We start from the raw sequence: 21,111 nt of genomic DNA, 5'->3' as shown, positions 1-21,111 counted from the left end.
CACTTCTTCCACTTCTGTTAGGTTCTCCAATTTCATCTATCCTATCCTATCCTATCCTATCCTATCCTATCCATCCTCCCTTGGCCAACTCTTGTTCTTTTCTGGCCCCGACAGTACTATGTATGGAGGCATACAGAGTATTTAATTTTCGCGCCCTTCGTAGCCCTTGTCTTCGTTAGGCTTATATTTTAATTTTTCGAAGTGTCGGACTCCTTCCAATTTTTTTTTGCCTCTAATTAGTGTTATATAGAGGATGGTTGTCTAGTTCTTCAGCCTCTTAAAACAATAATCACTACCACCATCATCACCACTCTTATCATAGTCAGTACAGTAAAACAGAATAAGACAAATTATTGGAAATTGTATTTTGTATGATATTTGTTATGTAATACGTTTAAGTTTGAGGATATTTTTGGAGATTGTGTTATTAGTACGGACAAATGGCCGTCATGGTCCCCAGATTTAACTGTTTGTGACTTTTATTTATGCAAGAAACCCTCACACGTTGGACTAACTGAAATAACGTATCCCGGCAGAAATAGCCTCAGTTACGGAAGATGAACTTATGCGTGTGAATCGGAGTTTCCTAAGACGATGCCAGAAATCTGTGGATGCAGGAGGAGAACATTTCCAACATCTCCTGTCATAAGGTACGAGCTTATTTCCTTAATTTTTAATTACTAATTTTCTTAACTTTTTTATTCTTAATTTTAATTTTTAGCTCATGCGCGGATAAAGTGAGCGAAGTGCTGCCCTGGTTGCTATGCCGCGGAGCGAGGAGTGATGAGTCAACGGTAGGCCGATAAGCTGGGTGCGCCTGCCGGCCAACCGATGAGGGAAACTCCCTGTACTACACTAGCTGAGCTACCCATAATTGATGGGGAAGGACGGATTTCCACACAACACAGTTGAAAAGTATATAACCTACACTAAAATCATGCATTTGCTGGCGAGACCTAGTGTTTACAGTGCACTATGTCTTCTGATATGGGCTAGAGCAATTCCGTTACTTGCATTGATCTGTTTCAGTCTTAATCTTTGGCGTTGACAATATGAAAGTGACTGTGGCATGAGCGATGCTAGTAATGCCATTCCTCATGCAGCAAGTCCCTGTTATGAATGGAGCTCGTACGGTCGGATGGTGCGTGAAGTTCAGGGGGCTTGGCAGACTGATGTGTAATAGCAACATCTGTACAGTGAGGAAAGCAGTGGGAAATTATCGCACTCTTCACTTCCCTATTAAACCTCTTCAGTGATGTCTAGGCCATCTATAACAGCTAATGGTGGAGTTGTTTAGGATCCAACGACCTTCGGACTGAGTACTGAACATGCATACATTTAAATCATGTCATGTAGCCTATGCTCTGAAGCTGGGCTCATTGAAGACCCTCTGATGGACTGACTCCCAAGGCCGGTCGGTCGGAACACTATTCACTGTCCCACGAGGGTTTCGTTGTTCCAGACTCATGAGTACAGTTTTGGACATTGTCTTTCAGATATGGCGAGCGCCACTGCGGGAACCCTCATTGTCATTGTACTATGCGACTTTTAACAAAGCTGGAAAGCTCTGTGTCATTTGTTTCTGACATTTCAACGCTACTTACCTTATCAATGTCGGCAGTTGTATCATAACCTCGATCCATAACAGTACAGCCAGCCACGCATCTGCCACTCAGTCGAGGACATGTTTTTTCCAAATATTTATCCCTTGGTTAGAAAGTAGTTGAGAGCTTTCAAATTAAAGTGGAATATGCGTGATAAGAAGCCATGACGATCATAGAGTGACTGGCTGTTTTAAACCGCATTTCTTTCCAAATTGCGTTCATTGTAATTGTAATCCAAAAATCACGACAGGAATATTTACGCATATAACATATTGATTACAGTAGTCAGGTTCTTATTACACTAGCAACATGACTACCTTGTTGGTTATAGTGGCCTCACTGATAACCTTGTCGATGTCACCATCCGTCATGGCTCCTAGTCCTATTCAGCTGCTTCATATGAGGGCAGCTAGTGATATGGAATGTGACGTAGGATCTCACAGACTGAAGGAAATGATCAGAATTGGTATGTGTCGCTTTTGAAATATGACATTCCGATGGATGAGCTGCAGGATCCTATTCAATTTTACCTGTAGAACAGCAAATTCCTTCTGATTCGTGCTTCCATTTTGAGATTATTTTAGGCTGCTGAATGTAATCCACGAGAGACAAAGACAAAGACACCTCCGTACAAGCCATGAAGGCCCTTGGAGGAGTGGAAGGTAAAGGCTTCCACCATTGTTAACCGCGGCACGTGATGGGGTAGATTGGTTAGCTCTACGCCCCGCCGCCTATGCCCCCAGGAATTGACCTGTACTCATTTTTGGTGTAGGCTGAGTGAACCTCAGGGCCATATGCACCTCCGGAAGTGGAAGTTTCGTTTCTTAAATTTTACGACTTCCTGACGGGGATTCGAACTCACGTCCTTCCGGGCAAACCGAGCACGCTTTTTATCGCCTCGGCCAGGCAGCCCCTAATCCACGAGAGAGTTATATGCAAATATTCCTTCGGGGTGAATGTATGAACATTCTGAGGGGTTTATAGGGATAGAGTGTAAATTGAATTGGAATTATTGCAGCACATCGTTTTCATATAGTATCTACTTACAATCTTCGTTTATTAATCTTATTAGTTATTTATTTATTTATTTATTTATTTATTTATTTATTTATTATTGTGAACATGTATTCGGGGCTGAACGCCTGTTTTGTTCATTAATAAATACATACATACATACATACATACTTACAACCTAGGACTCGCAAACATGGCACCGTCATGGGTGGCAGAGAAGAGGGGCTGACCAAGGGACGTCGGATAATAAAGCCGAAAGTGTGGAGCTTGGAAGTAGTAAGTCGAAGCTATGAAATGAAATGGCGTATGGCTTTTAGTGCCGGGAGTATCCGAGGACATGTTCGGCTCGCCAGGTGCAGGTCTTTTGATTTGATTCCCGTAGGCGACCTGCGCGTCATTATGAAGATGAAATGCTGATGAAGACGACACATATACCCAGTCCCCGCGCCAGCGAAATTAACCAATGATGGTTAAAATTCCCGACCCTACCAGGAATCGAACCCGGGACCCATGTGACCAACCATTTAGCCATGGAGCCGGACAGTCGAAGCTATACTAGACCTATTAATCACCTCTTAAGTTACCCAATCACGGGAATAATTTATAGAGCTACCGAGGTCTTGTATATGGTGCTTCCATTGTCTGTAGACTATGGGGTTGTCTTTACTTTTGCTACAGGTGTTAACAGAGCGGTCATTTTCCACTTTATTTTATTTTGCGAGATGCGAATTCTCTTGGTCCGGCATTGCTCAAAACACAGCTACAAATCTGTCCTTTATCTCCATCTTCCGTGTAGGATGTGATTAACATCCAGGCGGGAGCCATATTTCACCGGCCACGACTCAATGCAATGTTAACACAATCGAAACTTCTAAGGCTATTCCTCACGTACCTGCATTCGAAGTGTTTTTTGCATTGTCGAAACCTTGCACTTCTCCCAGCGGGTGATGAATGGCATCCGGTGTTAAAGAGCCAGTCTTTAAACTCCAGTCTGTATGTCAGTTAATCAATTGGACAGTAGAGTACTCCCAAAACCATTTGGTGCCATTACGTTGGAGTGAAAAACTCATAAAATTTTCATCAATAGCCTCAAATTTCTCCTTACTTAAACCCCCTTTTTTTTACAGTGACTTGTTTCTATAATGAGAATCTATGTATGTATGTTGTTTTCCTTCGTCAGCGAGTAGAATAGAAATGGCGTTTAATCAATCGATCACATTGATCTGTATTTAGGGTGTTGGCCCAAGTGGCAGATTCCCTATTAGTTGTTTACCTATTCTTTTCTAAAATAATTTCAAAGAATCTGGAAATTTATCGAACTTCTCCCTTGGCAAATTATTCCAGTCCCTAACTCCCCTTCCTATAATGAATCTTTGCCCCAAATTGTCCTCGTGAATTCCAACTTTATCTTCATATTGTGATCTTCCTTACTTTTAAAAACACCACTCCTAGTTCCCACTTAAAGTATGACCAGATTGTTTCAAAGATCCCTTAGAAGGGGTAAAGAAGTTTTAAAAAGGAAAGGAAGTCAATAGGTCAATAGGCATCTTTCCATTTACCGAAAATATAGACAACAATGATCATATTCATTATAGACAGTTAAATGTTCCAGCGTTCGGTCTGCAGTACTCTCTGTATTAACTTTGCTTCACACCGACTTTCTATTTGCAAATAGCTCTGCGGCCTCGCTTAAATCTACAGCTGTTACCCGAGCTGAATAGCTCAGGCGGTAGAGCACTGGGCCTTCTGAGCTGAAGTTGGCAGATTTGATCCCGGCTCAGTCCGGTGGTATTCAAAGGCGCCCAAAAACTTCAGCCTCATGTCGGTAGATTTACTGGCCGGTTAAAGAACTCCTGCGAGACAAAATTCCAGCACCTCGGCGTCTCCGAATAACGTAAAAGTAGTTTGTGGTACATAAAAATCAATAGCATAATTATTCTTATTCTTATTATTCTTATTCTTATTCTTGTTCTTGTTCTTGTTCTTGTTCTTGTTCTTATTCTTATTCTTATTGCCGGGCTGAGTCTCAGACGGTTGAAGCGCTGGCCTTCTGACCCCAACTTGGTAGGTAAGATCCTGGCTCAGTCCGGCGGTATTTAAAGGTGCTCAAATACGTCAGCCTTTTATCGGTAGATTTACTGGCAAGTGAAAGAACTCCTGAGGGAATAAATTCCGGCACCTCGGCGTCTCCGAAAACCGTAAAAGTACTTAGTGTGACGTAAAGCAAATGACCTTATTATTATTATTATTATTATTATTATTATTATTATTATTATTATTATTATTATTATTATTTCTCCGTTAGGGTTTTATAGGGACCACGAGACAATTTCAATGCTTCATCCCTTGTTCTTCCTTTTCCCTCCTCCAGTTCATCTGCTCACTATGCCTCATTTTTCTCTCGACGCGCTATTTTGAGCCTGTTTTCTTTTCCTTCCCGACCTTGGAATCATTACATTTTTAACACTTTCTCTATAAAAATCCCTCTGTGTTGCTTCTTCTTCCCTTATGTTGTATCTTTCCAAATCTTTCTTAACTTTATGAATCCAGGACCTTTTGACCTCTTGTTCCAAAGATATTTGAACATCTGTTTGGTTAACCTGTTGTCATCCATTCTGTATAAATATCCAAAACATATCAATCACTTCCTCCGCATTGTATCTGTTGTTTTCTATGTTCCAAAATATTTCATCATTACTACTTGATTTCCATAGTTCTGTAGTTCTAAGCGGACCGAGTATTTTCTGTATAACTTTTCTTTCCACTACTTCTAATTTATTCTGCTGGTAATTCAGTACTAGACATTCACTAATTACATACAAACCAACAATAACATTCCGAGTCAAGTGTGCCGTTCTGCAGTACACCAAAATACTTGGGAATAACATTTGATAGAACTTTGACTTTCAAGCAACATCTCTCAAATGTAGCTGCTAAAGTTAAAACTAGAAATAATATTCTTCAGAAACTTGCTGGTACATCATGGGGAGCCAATACTCAAGTTCTAAGATCAACAGCATTAGCCTTATCATATTCTGTTGCTGAATACTGCTGTCCCTCTTGGATAAATAGTGTTCACACTAAGAAGATCGATGTACAACTCAATTAGGCAATGCGCATAATCACGGGTTGCACTCGGAGCACGAACACGCTATGGCTTCCTGTTCTCAGCAATATTCCACCTCCAGCCCTAAGACGATCAGAAGCTCTCCTAAAGGTTTGGAGAAACATTCAGCAAAACCCCCAACTACCCATCCATCACGATATTACACACACTGAACATCAACGACTGAAATCAAGGAAACTACCCTGACGTACAGCAATGGATATTGAAAGAACCTCTTTTCATGTTAACAGTTCATGGAAAGCCCAGGGGGATCAGTCTTCGGTAGTCAACAAACATCTAGTAGAGAATCCTTCTAAACGCGTACAAGGATTTGACCTTCCAAGGCGACAGTGGAGAATCATCAATCGATAAGAACTGAACAAGGCAGATGTGGTTATCTATTGTGCAAATGGGGTTGGACTAGCTCTGCAGATTGTGATTGTAGTGCCTCTTCTCAGTCAATCCACCACATTGTTGCTGACTGCCCATTTCGAGCTTTCAAAGAACGCTAATGGACATTTACCGCACATCGGATGAAGCAGTTGATTGGGTTAAAATACTAGACATAGAGTTGTAGTATTGTACGGACTTGTGACTACGCACATTTATCCTGAACCTATATATATTTATACATACATTTATCATACGATAAATAAATAAATAAATAAATAAATAAATAAATAAATAAATAAATAAATAAATAAATAAATAAATAAATAATACCCTCGCGTATAGGCATTCCGGGTTGACTACTGTGGTGTAGTGTTGTATTTTAAGGTTTTTAGATAAACACTTTTTGTTGTAGATATTCCTATTTATACCGTATGCTCTTTCCATCCTGTGTATCCTTTCTTCTACAGCGGATTTTTCCAAACCATTCTCTTGAATTGTTTCTACGAAATATTTTAATTTCTTTATTCCTTATTCGACCAATTTCTGTTATTAGAATTCCTTTTATATTTGTCAAAAAATTTGTGTTATATACAGAAATTATTAAACCCCTTCTGTTGGCTATTGCCGACTAGAGATTGGCCTGTATTGCTGCATTTTTCAGATTTTCTGAAAGTATGGCAAAATCATCTGCTAATGCTAGACTGTTTATTTCAACACCTCTGTTCTTTCTTCCCAGTATTTTGGTGATAGCTTGTATTTTTTCAGTTTTCATTCCAAATTTTCTACAGGACGCAATTAAATAAGAGTGGAGATAAACCATCACCATACATCTGTGTTTATTCTTTTCACCCAATAATTTTACTTTTGATATGGTATCTATGAGGGTTTCACGGATGAGGTTCGCCAACTTCGTTTTAACTCCGAACTCTCGGATTATTACAGCTAGAGTTTTCTTATAGGTTCAGCTATAATGAAGTCTTCTCCACTAGCTTTGTTGTTTTTTAGGGTTTTAATTGCTTTTTCAATTTGTTCAACAGTAGGTGGTGGATCTGCTTCTAAGTTTTCATGAATCTCTGGAAATTCTAACTTGTGGTTCGGTTCTTCACAGTTCAGAAGTTGGTCGAAGTGTTTTGCTAGTATTTCACAGTTCTCAGTTTTGGTTAGACCCATGCTGCTATTTTCATTTCTGAAGCAAATACTTGGAGTTTGAGAACCCTTCAGGTTGTTTTTAAACGTTTGATAGAAATTCCGCGAGTTACTTTTTGCAAAGTTATCCTGTATGTCAACAAGTTGAGAATTTTCAAAAGATCGTTTAGTACCCCTTACTATTCTTGCTGTTTCTTTTCTTTGCTGTTTAAATTGCTCAAAGTGTTCTTTATTTCCAGAGCATTTCCTTTTTTTCCATAGTTTTTTCTTTCTGTTAGCGTTTCTTCACAAATTTCTCTCCACCAAACTTTGTTTTTATTTTTTGCTGACCCGAATAAATTATTATTATTATTATTATTATTATTATTATTATTATTATTATTATTATTATTTTCGTTTCAGCCATCTATGGGCTGTGATTACGCAACTTCCATTGCTTTCTCAAGTTCTTTCTCCTTCCTCTTTCGCCAGTATACCTTCATCCGTTGGCTTGCTCGTGCTCGTTCTTCTGCCGAGAATACACTAATCTTCCTCATTTTCTCATCAGCTAAGTCCTTCACCTCCGCAACTCTCTGCCTGAAGATTTTTCTGTTTGTTATATCTTCTGCCATGATCTCAGTTTTTATAAATCTCGGTGGACTTCTTTTACCCATGGGACTTGTGTCTTCCTGTTCTCCTGGAAGGTGAGGATCCTGTTGGCGAGTCTCTCCGATTCCATTCTTTTAATATGTCCGTAGAACGTCAATCTCCTCTTTTTCATCGTGGTGGTGATGTTTTCAAATTGTTGGTATAGTTCTCGGTTTGGTCTCATGCGAAACATAAACTTGTCTGATGATTTTCTGGGTCCAAGAATCTTTCTAAGGAACCTCCTTTTTTTCCTTTCCAAATCTGAGAGTCCCTTCGTGGCTATTGTCTCAGCTGCGTATAAACATTCAGATTTGACTATCGTGTTGTAGTGCTTGAATTTGGTCTGGTAGGAGAGTGACTTAGATTTGTAGGTGTTCTGACATAATCTAAACGCAGTTCCATCTTTCTTGCACGTTCTTGAATTGCTGCATTCTCATTCATGTTTGGAGTCAAAATCTCTCCCAGGTACTTGAATTTTGTAGCTCTTTTGATGTCACCGTACTTCGTCCTCATTGTCCACGTTGGGTCAGTGGTATTTATGTTCATGTACTCCGTCTTCTCAAAAGATCTTTGCAATCCTGTTTTGTCTGCTGTTTCTTTGAGGACTTCAATCTGCTTCATTGCAATTTGCAAATTCTCTGCAAAAAAGACTATATCATCTGCAAATGCAAGGCATTCAAATTTAAGCCCAGTTCTCTTGTGACCTAATCTAATTCCATTTGGAAAGTTGAATTTGCTCATTTCTTTTCGCCATTCCCTGGTAACTTTCTCTAAAACACAGTTGAACAAAATTGGAGAGAGGCCATCTCCTTGTCTCAAACCTGTTTTGATTTCAAAGGGCTCTGACAGTTCTCAAAAAAGAATTTACCTGCGATCGTGTGTTTTTTTGTGTTTTATGAATCAAGGTTGTCTTATTGTCTATTCCAAATTCCTGAAGCACTTCCATTAGTGTGTCCCGGTCTATGGAGTCGTATGCTTTTTTGAAATCCACGTATGTCATTATCACTTTCTTATCTGCTGCTAATGTCTTATTTTTTATTAAGGTCTTAATGGTATAAATCTGTTCCGCACATGACCACCCCTTTAGAAAGCCAGCTTGATATTCTTCTAATTGTTTATCTGTATGTCCTTCTATCCTACGCTTGAGTGCTATAGAAAGTATCTTGTAGGCTACTGGCAAAAGTGATATCCGTCTATAGTTATTGACATTCGTTCTGTCTCCTTTCTTGTGCAGGGGGTGGATGATAGCCTCCCTCCATTCTTCTGGGATCTCTCCTGTGGACCAGATCTGTTGAAAGAGTGTTTCAAGTTGTTCCAGGAAGTTATCCCCTGTATATTTCAGAAGTTCAGCAACAAGCGAGTCCTTGCCAGATGCTTTGTTATTTTTCAAGCTTTTGATGATCTCCTTTATTTCATTTTTATCCGACGGGGTTGAGTCATGTAGTGTACTTTCTGGTTTCTGGAACGTCAGTTTCTCTTGAGGTGGATCACAGTTGAGCAGTTCTTTGAAATATTTAGCCAAGTGTTCACAGTTCTGTTTGTTGCTCATAATCAGCTTACCTTGATCATTTTTGAAACAAATGTTTGGTGACGAGTAACCTCGAAGTTTTGTCTTAAACGTCTGATAGAAGTTCCTGGTGTTGTTTTTCTTGAAATTCTCTTCTATCTCTCTCATCTGGTCTCTTTCGAATCTTCTTTTGTCACTTTTGAACACCTTTGCTGTCCTTTTCTTTGGATCTTAAATTCATCGAAGTTCTGTTTGTTGGAGTTCCACTTGTTCCAAGCTTCTGATCGTCTTCGTAGAACATCTTCACACTCATCATTCCACCATGGATGTTTCTTCATCTTAGCAAGAAAAATTGTTTGTTTCGCTGCTTCCTGAATCTTTCGAGCCATTTTGTCCCACTCATAGAACTCCAACGTGTCGAGTTCTTTCTGATATTTCACTACTATTTCTTCGCTGACTTTGAGTTCTTCAATTCTGTATTCTGAGGGGTTCCTTTCTACGGTTACAAGGTGTGGGCTTTACTTTTATCCTTGTTAGATAGCGGTCGGAATCAAAATTAGCACCTTTTTGCACTCTGACATTCATTATTTCCTTCGCGCTGGTGGTCGCTACATGATCAATTTGGAATTCTCCTAACATGGAGTTAGGTGATCGCCATGTCATCATCCGCTTGGGAGCTCTCTTGAATTGAGCGGACATTATTTTCATGCCAAATGATTCACAAACATCTATCAGTCTTTCACCATTTCTGTTTGTCCTTTGGTGAGCTGTGTATGTTCCAACAATGTTTCGAAATTTTTTCTCTTTTCCATTCTGAGCATTAAAATCTCCCATCAAGATCTTGACACGTTTTTCTGGGGTTCTGAACAGTTCTTCTTCAAGTTGTGACCAAAATTCTTCTACTTTCTCTCGATTCTTTCTGTTATCTTCATTAATTGGAGCATGAACATTGAAGATGGAGTACAATTTGTTTCCACTTTTGAGAGTTAGTACAGACAGTCTGGGAGATGGAGATCTGAAGTCTACTATAGACTTTGTTATAGAGTTGTGAATAAACAAGGCTGTCCCGAGTATTAACACTGGATTCTTGGTTTTCTCTGACTTCTTAACTTTGATAGCTGGCCGTCCTTTCAGTATTCTGTAGTTTCCAATAGCCGACACTTCATCTGAAATAAATCTTGTTTCGTGGACCGCTAGAACTTTGATCTTATATTCATCAAGTACTTTGATCAGTTCCTTTTGTTTATCAACTTTCAAAAGGGTGTTTACATTATTATTATTATTATTATTATTATTATTATTATTATTATTATTATTATTATTATTATTATTATTATTATTATTATTGTACCAGGGATACACCTTCTCCGGCTATTTAAACTGTGCGCCTTCTCCACTATGTCTATCTCTGGCAGTCATTGAGAACTTTTGAAACTTTCTAAAACTTCCTTCTCCGATGGTTAGATGGCTCGGGCATCTATTTTCTAGCGATCTGAGGTGGGCTAAGCCCAAATTAATTTACGAAGAATTGTAATTTGTTGTAGTTGGTAAACCTTTTTACTGGTTATTTATTTATGCCTGCTTCCTCCTCTAATGTGGTCTGCCTATCACATGCCTGTAACTAAGTTCTCTAGCAATCAGAACTTATGGGAGAGTATGGAAATTTAGCCTATCACCGCTCTGCATTCTGCGAGTAATATAGTCAAGAACTTTCCCCTGAGGAGCTATTTAAGGAGAGCGCTTTCGGGCTGTCTTGTCTGATTTGCTCCGGTGATTGAGAGTGCGACCCGACGGAGGTTAGAGGAGGCAGGAAGCAGAGGGTGGCCGGCTTGAAGAAAATCGAGCACTGACAGGTGCTGGCACCTGCGGATACGATGTAAGGCGTACCCCAGTACAAATGATGATAAAATTATGGAGTAACATTTATCATCTACAGAACTGAACGGTCATTATTCCACAATATGGACTGAGCCAAACCGAGCGAGGGGTTGCGCGGTTTGCGTCACGTACCTGTCAGCTTGCATTCGGGAGGTAGTAGATATGAACCCACTTCCACAGACCTGAAGATGATTTTCCACGATTTCCCATTTTCACACCAGGCAAAATGCTGGGGCTGTACTAATATTAAGACCACGGACGCTTTCCCTATTCACAGCTTTTTCGTATCCTGTCGTCGCCATAAGACCTATCTGTGTCGGTGAGACGTAAAGCAAATTGGAAATTTAAAAAGAACAGAAAGGAATTAGTCAATGCCATACACCAGGAAAGAGAAAATTCCATTACTATTATTATTATTATTATTATTATTATTATTATTATTATTATTATTATTATTATTATTATTATTGATTTGTTATGCTCGACTAAGGGGCACGTTTAAACTTATTAGCACTTTTTTTGGTTGTTCTTCTTCTCTTCCCAATATCTCTATCCTCTCGCTGTGCTCCTTTTTACGCTGTTCATTCCACCCTGTATTTGGTAGGGTGGGCTTTACAAAAAGTTAGTGTTTGTGAATTAAGATTCTGAATTTTATTCTATCTTGAATGATTTTCTCATGAATGCCAATTTCATTTAGGTCTTCACTGATTTCTTTTAGACGATTATTATTATTATTATTATTATTATTATTATTATTATTATTATTATTATTATTATTATTATTATTATTATTATTATTATTATTATTATTATTGTGTCTCCTTCTTTGGACTTTGACGTTTTCCCAGTACTTGCGCATTCGTTCTCGGTGTTGTTCCTTTCTCTCGTGTGTCCATGCCTCTCCTGTTTTTACCTTCGGCTGTTCGTGGAAACCATGTCTGCTTAAAGTTTCTTGAGTGGGACACGCTCCAGGATGTCATTACGTGTGATCCTCGGTTCGAGATCTCTTTCTATCTCAGAGAATCGGGCTGCTTTGGTTTTCTTGCCCTGAAAATAGACTAATCCGATTGGTCACTCTTTGTGGGTTCGTTCGCGTCACGTGTCGATGAAAGGTGATCCTTCTTTTCTGGATGGTGTAGGTTCTCTTCTCCACATTTATGTGGCGTTCGTGGTTGTGCCGTCTTCCGTATTCACCAGGGCCCAGGATTTTTCTCAAAAATATTTCTTTCTTCGGCCTACAGTTTTTCAACCAGGCTTTTCTTGTTCATTGTGAGACATTCCGCAGCGTATAAGACCGTGGTCGAATGACACTGCAGTAGTTTCTCAGCTTCACAGTGAAGGATATTGACCCTTTATTGTAGACACCCTTAGTTAGCTATTACCTATGTCATTTCCATTTTGTTCATGCGTGACGCGAAAGCTTCATCACCGGAGACGTTGTGTTCTATTCATACTCCCAGGTAGATGAACTTTCCTGTTCTCTTGATTTTATCTTCTCCGAACACTAGCTCTCAAAGGCGCCGGTTTTCAATTCCTTCATCAGTCATTTCTTTGTAGCAAAGTTCAAGAACAGGGGTGGAAGACCATCTCCTTGTCTGCTCCCGTCTTGATTTTTAAGTTGTTTCTTATACTTATTCTAATAATAGGTCTCAATCTCAAAAGTGGACATTCTTGAAAATTACCCCAACTTCACGGGACCAGAATGGTGCCCAGGTGAACACTGATTCAACACTATATTCACTTAATCGTAGAAAGTGACACTCTACACCGTAAGTAGATGGAATACTTGTATTTAGTTCATTGAAGGCGTTTTTCGGTAGTTGAAGTTAGAAGAGATTTACTAATAGCTCTTGAGGACCAATTCCTATTGAAGACAATGACGAATGAAATTATCCAAACAAATTTTAATCTTTCCAGGCAATGTGACACAGTTTCTTTTCTCTTCAAAATGTTATTATTATTATTATTATTATTATTATTATTATTATTATTATTATTATTATTATTTTCAGCTTCATAGCTAAATTGTTAGCAAGCTGGCTTTTAATCCAAGATGTCCGGGCCTTGATTCCAGGTCTGGTCGTGGATTTTAACATCCATTCTTCCGTCTTCAACATTATATTTCATCCCACACAGGGCCTCATCCTCATAGCTGTGCAAGTAGCCCATGGGTGGCATCCATAAAGATCTGCACATGGGAATTTTCAGAAGTCACACGCCATTATTATTATTATTATTATTATTATTATTATTATTATTATTATTATTATTATTATTATTATTATTATTATTATTTCCTGCTTTTGTCCCTTTCCTCTACGGGGTCGTGTATGAAGTGAGATTTATCTTCATAGCGAGCTTTTACGGCCAGATGCACTTCCTGACGTCAACCTCATCAGAGGAGTTAATGGGATGAAATAAATGATGTGATATATTATAGTAGGACAGGAGTGGGTGAACCCCGATGCCGGCACATAGCTTACTGCTCTCAAATAGCACCAAGAGGTCTGCTCAAAGCTTAACGCCACGATCCGACGGATCAATCACCATCAACAACGACATAAATATGTTCTCACTCCATATGGACACCGCGGAGAAGTTTGGAACTGAATCCAGGCTTTTGGCATACAATCTAGTGATTAGAAATCATATAGCACCATCTCTCCTATCCTCCCGGTCAACATTGTGATGCTTTCTTCCACCAACGGGACTCGAACCGGCTAACCACGATGTCATACTATTTAGGTTTGACGTCATAATGATCATAACGACTAGGCGAGGTTTTATTATTATTATTATTATTATTATTATTATTATTATTATTATTATTATTATTATTATTATTATTATTATTATTTATAAATTAAAAGAGTTTTCTAAAATAGCTTTGGCTAATCCGTCCGTCCATTCTACTCGGCCGATATGCTTCATTTCTGTCTTATTTTCTCCGGAATTACCTGCCCGTGAATCATGAGACATTGATAGGTTTCTAAGCTCCGCCAATCTCTGAGTAATCATAGAATCAAATAATTAAAATGATCGCTCCAATGAAAATGAAATGTCGTATGGCTTTTAGTGCCGGGATATCCCAGGACGGGTTCGGCTCGCCAGGTGCAGGTCCTTCCATTTGACTCCCATAGGCGACCTGCGCGTATCGCTCCAATAATTGCGGGCCAAGGCTTGCCCTAACCCGCAATGCATTCTGTACTTAGCAGGTTGCTAAGCCATTAAAACTTTCATTAATATTCTGATATATGTGAATTTCGTCCATAGTAATGTCATTCAATTCAGCCATGTTTGATTACTACCGTTGAAGCCAGACTGTATACTCTTCCTCTAATCACTGAATAATACTATTCCCTGCTAGATAATCTTTGATTCTCTAACCTTTCCCAGCCTCCAGATATATTCAACAGATGGCAGAGCGTCCCTAATAAGTTACATGTTGCTAAGAGAAAAGGAGTTTTACGTGCAAACAGACTTCATCATGACGTACGACTTAGGCATTATCTGGTAACACCTATCGAAGGATAATCTAGCTACACTAGAAAGAGTGAAGGTTCTCTGCCTGGTAAAAGACGCTCCTTCGAGACTAACCTATGAGCTCACAAGACAACAATTCAATCAATCAATCAATCAATCAATCAATCAATCAATCAATCAATCAATCAATCAATCAATCAATCAATCAATCAATACTCATCTGTATTGATGGCAGTCACTCAGGTGGCAGATCCCCTATCTGTTGTTTTCCTAGCCTTTTCTTAAATGATTTCAATGACATTGGAAATTTATTAAACATCTCACTTGATAAGTTATTCCAATCCCTAACTCCCCCTCCTATAAATTTATATTTGCCACATTTCGTCCTCCTGTATTCCAACTTTATCTTCATATAGTGATCTTTCCTACTTTTAAAGACGCCACTCAAACTTATTCGTCTACTGATGTCCTCCCTCGCCATCTCTCCACCGACAGCTCGGAACATACCACTTAATCGAGCAGCTCGTCTCCTTTCTCCCATGTCTTCCCAGCCCAAACTTTGCAACATTTTTTTAACGCTACTCTTTTTTTCGGAAATCACCCAGAACAAATCGAGCTGCTTTTCTTTGGATTTTTTCCAGTTCTTGAATCAAGTAATCCTGGTGAGCGTCCCATGCACTAAACCATACTCCAGTTGGGGACTTATCAGAGACTTATAAGCCCTCTCCTTTACAACTTTACTACAACCCCTAAACACCATCATAAACATGAGCAGAGATCTTTATCCTTTATTTACAATCCCATTTACGCGATTACCCCAATGAAGATCTGTCCTTATATTAACACCCAGATACTTACAATGATTCCCAAAAGGAACTTTCACACCACCAATGCAGTAATTAAAACTCAGAGGACTTAACCTATTTGTGAAACTCACAACCTGACTTTTAACCCCGTTTATCATCATACCATTGCCTACTGACCATCTCACAACATTATCGAGGTCATTTTGGAGTTGCTCACAATCTTGTAACTTATTTGTTACTCTATACAGAATAACATCATCGGCAAAAAGCCTTACCTCTGATTCCACTCATTTACTCATATCATTTATATTATATATATATAAGAAAATATAAAGGTCCAATAATACTGCCTTGAGGAATTCCCCTCTTAATTATTACAGAGTCAGATAAAGATTCGCCAACTCTAATTCTCTGAGATCTATTTTCTAGAAATATAGCAACCCATTCAGTCACTCTTTTGTCTAGTTCAACTGCACTCATTTTTGCCAGTAGTCTCCCATGATGTATACCTTATCAAATGCTTAAGACAGGTCTATCGCGATACAGTCCATTTGACCTCCAGAATCCAAAATATCTGCTATATCTTGCTGGAATCCTACAAGTTGAGCTTCAATGGAATAACCTTTCCTAAAACCGAATTGCCTTATATAGAAACAGTTATTAATGTTGCAAACAAGTCTTACGTAATCAGAAAGAATGCCTTCCCAAAGTTTGCATGCAACGCATGTCAAACTTAATGGTCTGTAATTTTCAGCTTTATGTCTATCACCCTTTCCTTTATGCACAGGGTCTACTATAGCAACTCTCTAATCATTTGGTATAGCTCCTTCAACCAAACAATAATCAAATAAGTACTTCAGATATGGTACTATATCCCAACCCATTGTCTTTAGTATATCCCCAGAAATATGATCAATTCTAGCCGCTTTTCTAGTTTTCAACTTTTGTATCTTATTGTAAATATCATTGTTACCATATGTAAATTTTAATACTTCTTACATTAGGCACCTCCTCTCTCTGGACATTTTCTTTGTAACCAACAATCTTTACATATTGCTGACTGAATACTTCTGCCTTTTAAAGATCATCGCAATTCTTTCGGAATTTCGTATAGATATCCGTTCAAACTATCACGAAGGTAATAATTTATTAAATTAAAAAACATGAGACGCCTGTAAACTTCGATTTAAAAAGAAATTTAAAGAGAGTACACGGTAATTTCACTGGATAATTAAGATACTTAACAGTTTTTGGATTGTTGACGATTGTTGATACCGTACATTCCGACGAGATCAAAGAGTACGGGCTACATACACATGGTAGTTGTGTAAACAAATACAAAATCAGCTGATTACTTTATTCCGATAATTTGTAGCCTAAGGTCCCGGCATACTTTCTACTGTACTTTTCACCTCCGTTCATAGATCGATTAAATAATAATAATTCCTATAGGGTCTATCGTAATAACATTGCAGTTCAAGCCCCCGCCGTAGTTTTGACAGAAATTATTGTAGACAACCTCCTATTTTTCGGCATTTAAGGACACCTATATTCTCCGTCCCACATGGTAGGGAAAATAATATTAATCCACCAGCAGTAAAATTAATATAACCACATTTCAGTTTAGAATTATAGTGCAGATACGGTATACTTAGATAGTACAGTACTTTACCTGCTATGTTCGTGTTTATTTTTGTGTGTGTGTGTGTATCTATTTGAGCATAGTACTAATAATAATATGTCTAAGCATTTAGCTTTGTTGATAATCTTTGAGTACAGTAGTTCGTGCAAATTTCAAACTTGCAATTTCGTTTTCCGTTTGTGCTTAGTAGTGACATACGGTACCGGTATTGTAATTAGGATACGTCTGAACGTAGTTTAAAATTATTGTAGTATATGAGTAATATCTTACTAGAAATTAGCGTGCTTACTTTATTATTGTAAAATTTTTGTGTGGTATAGTAGAGGTATTGGTCCTTCTGGTTTTCTAATTGCAACGTTCGGGTGCATAATAATGAATGAACATCGTGTGGAACGGCAGGATGCGGGGAATACTTGTTTTCGCTCTCGAAAGCTAGTTTTCGTCCACACGCCACTGATGTTAAATTGAACAACCCTGCATGTTGTAATCATGTGTTGACCACACTCAAATGTCGTAACTGACAGTTTCCTTTCTTCGACAATAGTAAGCTTGAGCTGATCCACGAGGCTTATTCTGAAGAAATTGGACTGACTCCCAGCATCTGGTCAGTCAAGTCGGGCCAGTTATCCAAACCCGAGCAGTTAGAACATACGTGAAGTTCGGCGTGTTTACACCGATCTTGCCCACCGCTACAGTTTCTCGCTGATCTCCTTCGCAAACAGACACGCGGTGTGACTTCTTGCACTTGGAGCTGGATACTTTAATCTTCTTCGTACAACCTTTAGAGTTATGGCCTAGTCTAAGACAAAGATAGCATCTGTTCGCATTCTTCAGTTTTTCAGTTCTCTTCTGGTAGTTCGTTATTCTTTGACAATCTTAACCTCAGTGACCTCGATTGTCACAAAAAACGCAATAGGGGTCCGTGACCTCTTTGACACTATTCCTTTTCGGCTTGTTAGGTCTTGTGTTTACATGAAGATTAGCTGCCATCGGAGTATAAGTAGTCGTTAGCGACCAATAACTTCGTATCTTCTACGTGGTCAAGGCACACACAATCCACCTCTTCGTTGAAAAACTGCATTAGACGCGAGATACTGCTTTTCGGTATTTTCAACTCCTTCGCGATAAGAAACCATCGGCTAAAAAAGGTCGTCAGGAAATGCGCGAAGAATTTTAGGGGCTAACAGTTTTCCATAGACGTCTACATCTTCACCCAGTGCTGTCAGCGCTTGAATCCATCGGTGGGACTCGATATAGGCCTACAGATGCTCCAAGAAATACAGATGGGATTGAATAGTACTATTTTTATCCCCATTACGGGACTCCAGAATCTTCTTCACCTGTTCATAAGTATTGGCCGTTACTGATATTCTAATCACCAAATGTTTGGGTTCACTGTCGAGGTATCCTGGAAAGAATACATGCTTATTTATCACCGATACCTCCGAGTTCTTGTCCGACGAAACTTGACATTGCTCCCAGAGCCGTAGCCATCATTCTATATCTCCTGAGAAAGTCTCTTTTCTAATAATAGCAAGCTTAACTTCAAGAATAGCTACGAGTGACGTTGTAGTAGCTGAGCAAGCATGGGCGTCCTGCAGATTCTTTGGCGTTATAAGTTTATTAGGCGAGCTGCTGGAATAAGTGGTATGTTCCGAGCTGTCAGTGGAGAGATGGCGTGGAATGACATTAGTAGACGAGTAAATTTCAGTGGTATCTTTAAAAGTAGGAAAGATCACAATATGAAGATAAATTTGGAATTCAAGAGGACGAATTGAGGGCAAATATTCGTTTAGAGGAAGCGGAGTTACGGATTGGAATAATCAAAGGAGATGTTCAATAAATTTCCAATTTCTTTGAAATCATTCAAGAAAAGGCTAGGAAAACAACAGACAGGGAATCTGCCACCTGGTCAACTGCCCTAAATGCAGATCAGGATGGATTGATTGATTGATTGATTGATTGATTGATTGATTGATTGATTGATTGATTGATTGATTGATTGATTGATTGATTGATTGATTGATTGATTGATTGATTGATTGATTGATTGATTGATTGATTGATTGATTGATTGATTGATTGATTGATTGATTGATTGATTGATTGATTGATTGATTGATTGATTGATCGATTGATTGATTGATTGATTGATTGATTGATTGATTGATTGATTGATTGATTGATTGATTGATTGATTGATTGAGAAAACCACATTGCACATATAGCACTGTCTACGTAATTTTCTCAGACTTGTACATCCTCGTCATAGTCGTAGTTCTCAATGAGATCGTGTATGGTATCATCTAGAATATTTAAGCACTGAAAACAGTCTTGAAGGCGTTCCAAGCAGTGTTCTATATCGTCCAGCACCGCAGTATTGCTGAAACAATTGACCTGTTTGGTGAAACGTGTAATGTTTGAACGGTGAGTAGTGTGCTTAATTTTTAGCTTGTCAAGCAAGGGCTGAGACATTCCTTCTTGTTATTGTAATAATGCTCTGTGCCGGGCTGAGTGGCTCAGACAGTTGAGGCGCTAGCCTTCTGACCCCAGCTTGGCAGGTTCGATCCTGGCTCAGACCGGTGGTATTTGAAGGTGCTCAAATATGTCAGCCTTGTGTCGGTAGATTTACTGGCACGTAAAAGAACTCCTGCGGGACTAAATTCCGGCACCTCTGCGTCTCCGAGGACCGAAAAGGTAGTTAGTGGGACGTAAAGCAAATAGCATTATTATAATTAATGCTCTGTGAATTTTCTCGTGATGTCTGGCTGTCTGAATGTTTTCTTATGTAGTTTCACCAATGCTCAAGAGATAGTGCTAGTTTTCACCCTGTCGTTGTTAGAGGCTCCTATACTCCGCACTGCTTTACTTCTAAATTGACGTTTTGGCCGATTTGGGCTCTGTCTGGTGGTTATGCACTGAAACATAGACATCCAACGAATCCCAAGCTGCCTTTCATATCGAATTATATCGGCAGAGTGCAATCTCGAAACCTTGTTGCCAATCAATCAATCAATCAATCAATCAATCAATACTGATCTGCATTTAGGGCAGTCGATCAGATGACAGATTCCCTATCTGTTGTTTTCCTAGCCTTTTCCTAAATGATTTCAAAGAAATTGGAATTTTATTGAACGTCTCCCTTGGTATGTTATTCCAATCCCTAACTCCCATTCCTATAAATGAATATTTGCCCCAGTTTGTCCTCTTGAATTCCAACTTTATCTTCATATAGTGATCTTTCCTACTTTTAAAGACGCCACTCAAACTTATTCGTCTACTAATGTCATTCCACACCATCTCTCCGCTGACAGCTCGGAACATACCACTTATCGCTGCTCGACGAATTATATAGGTGCTCGACGAAGTGGTATGTTCCGAGCTGTCGGCGGAGAGATGGCGTGGAATGACATTAGCCAACTCTAGGTTCCTATCTCGCTCAGTGTGTATGGTATTCGGCACGGTTCGCGATCTTTTGCATTTTTCTTCAGTAATCTGTAGTTTCATATTAGTCTTTATCTATCTAGTAGAGTACAGTATAGTATAGTGTAGTTTACAGTTTAGCATAGCGTAAGTTAGTAAAATACATGTTCATTAGTACAATGAATAAAAAATAGCTGCAGTTTCATTTACGTCCGTGTATTGGTTAGTGTACCAGTACTTAGTTCGTGCGTTTTTAGCATGCCTCAGTGTACGTACTTTGGGAAAGACACATGGCAAGAAAGTGACTCTGAGGTCAGTGGAGTGTTCCCTTTGTAGGCCATAACCTCCTTCCTATATCAGTCATTACCGGCGAGTGGTGTATTATTTCCTCATTTTCGTTCATTCTTAATAAAGTATTCTTTTTTTAGTGTCAGAAGATGTTAGTATGTGTAGTTTTTGTGAGTTTGTTTACAATCCCGATT

This window comes from Anabrus simplex, chromosome 6 (assembly GCF_040414725.1).
Source record: "Anabrus simplex isolate iqAnaSimp1 chromosome 6, ASM4041472v1, whole genome shotgun sequence".
Classification (NCBI taxonomy): domain Eukaryota; kingdom Metazoa; phylum Arthropoda; class Insecta; order Orthoptera; family Tettigoniidae; genus Anabrus; species Anabrus simplex.
The sequence above is the reverse complement of the archived record's forward strand: the minus strand, read 5'-3'. Positions refer to the sequence as shown.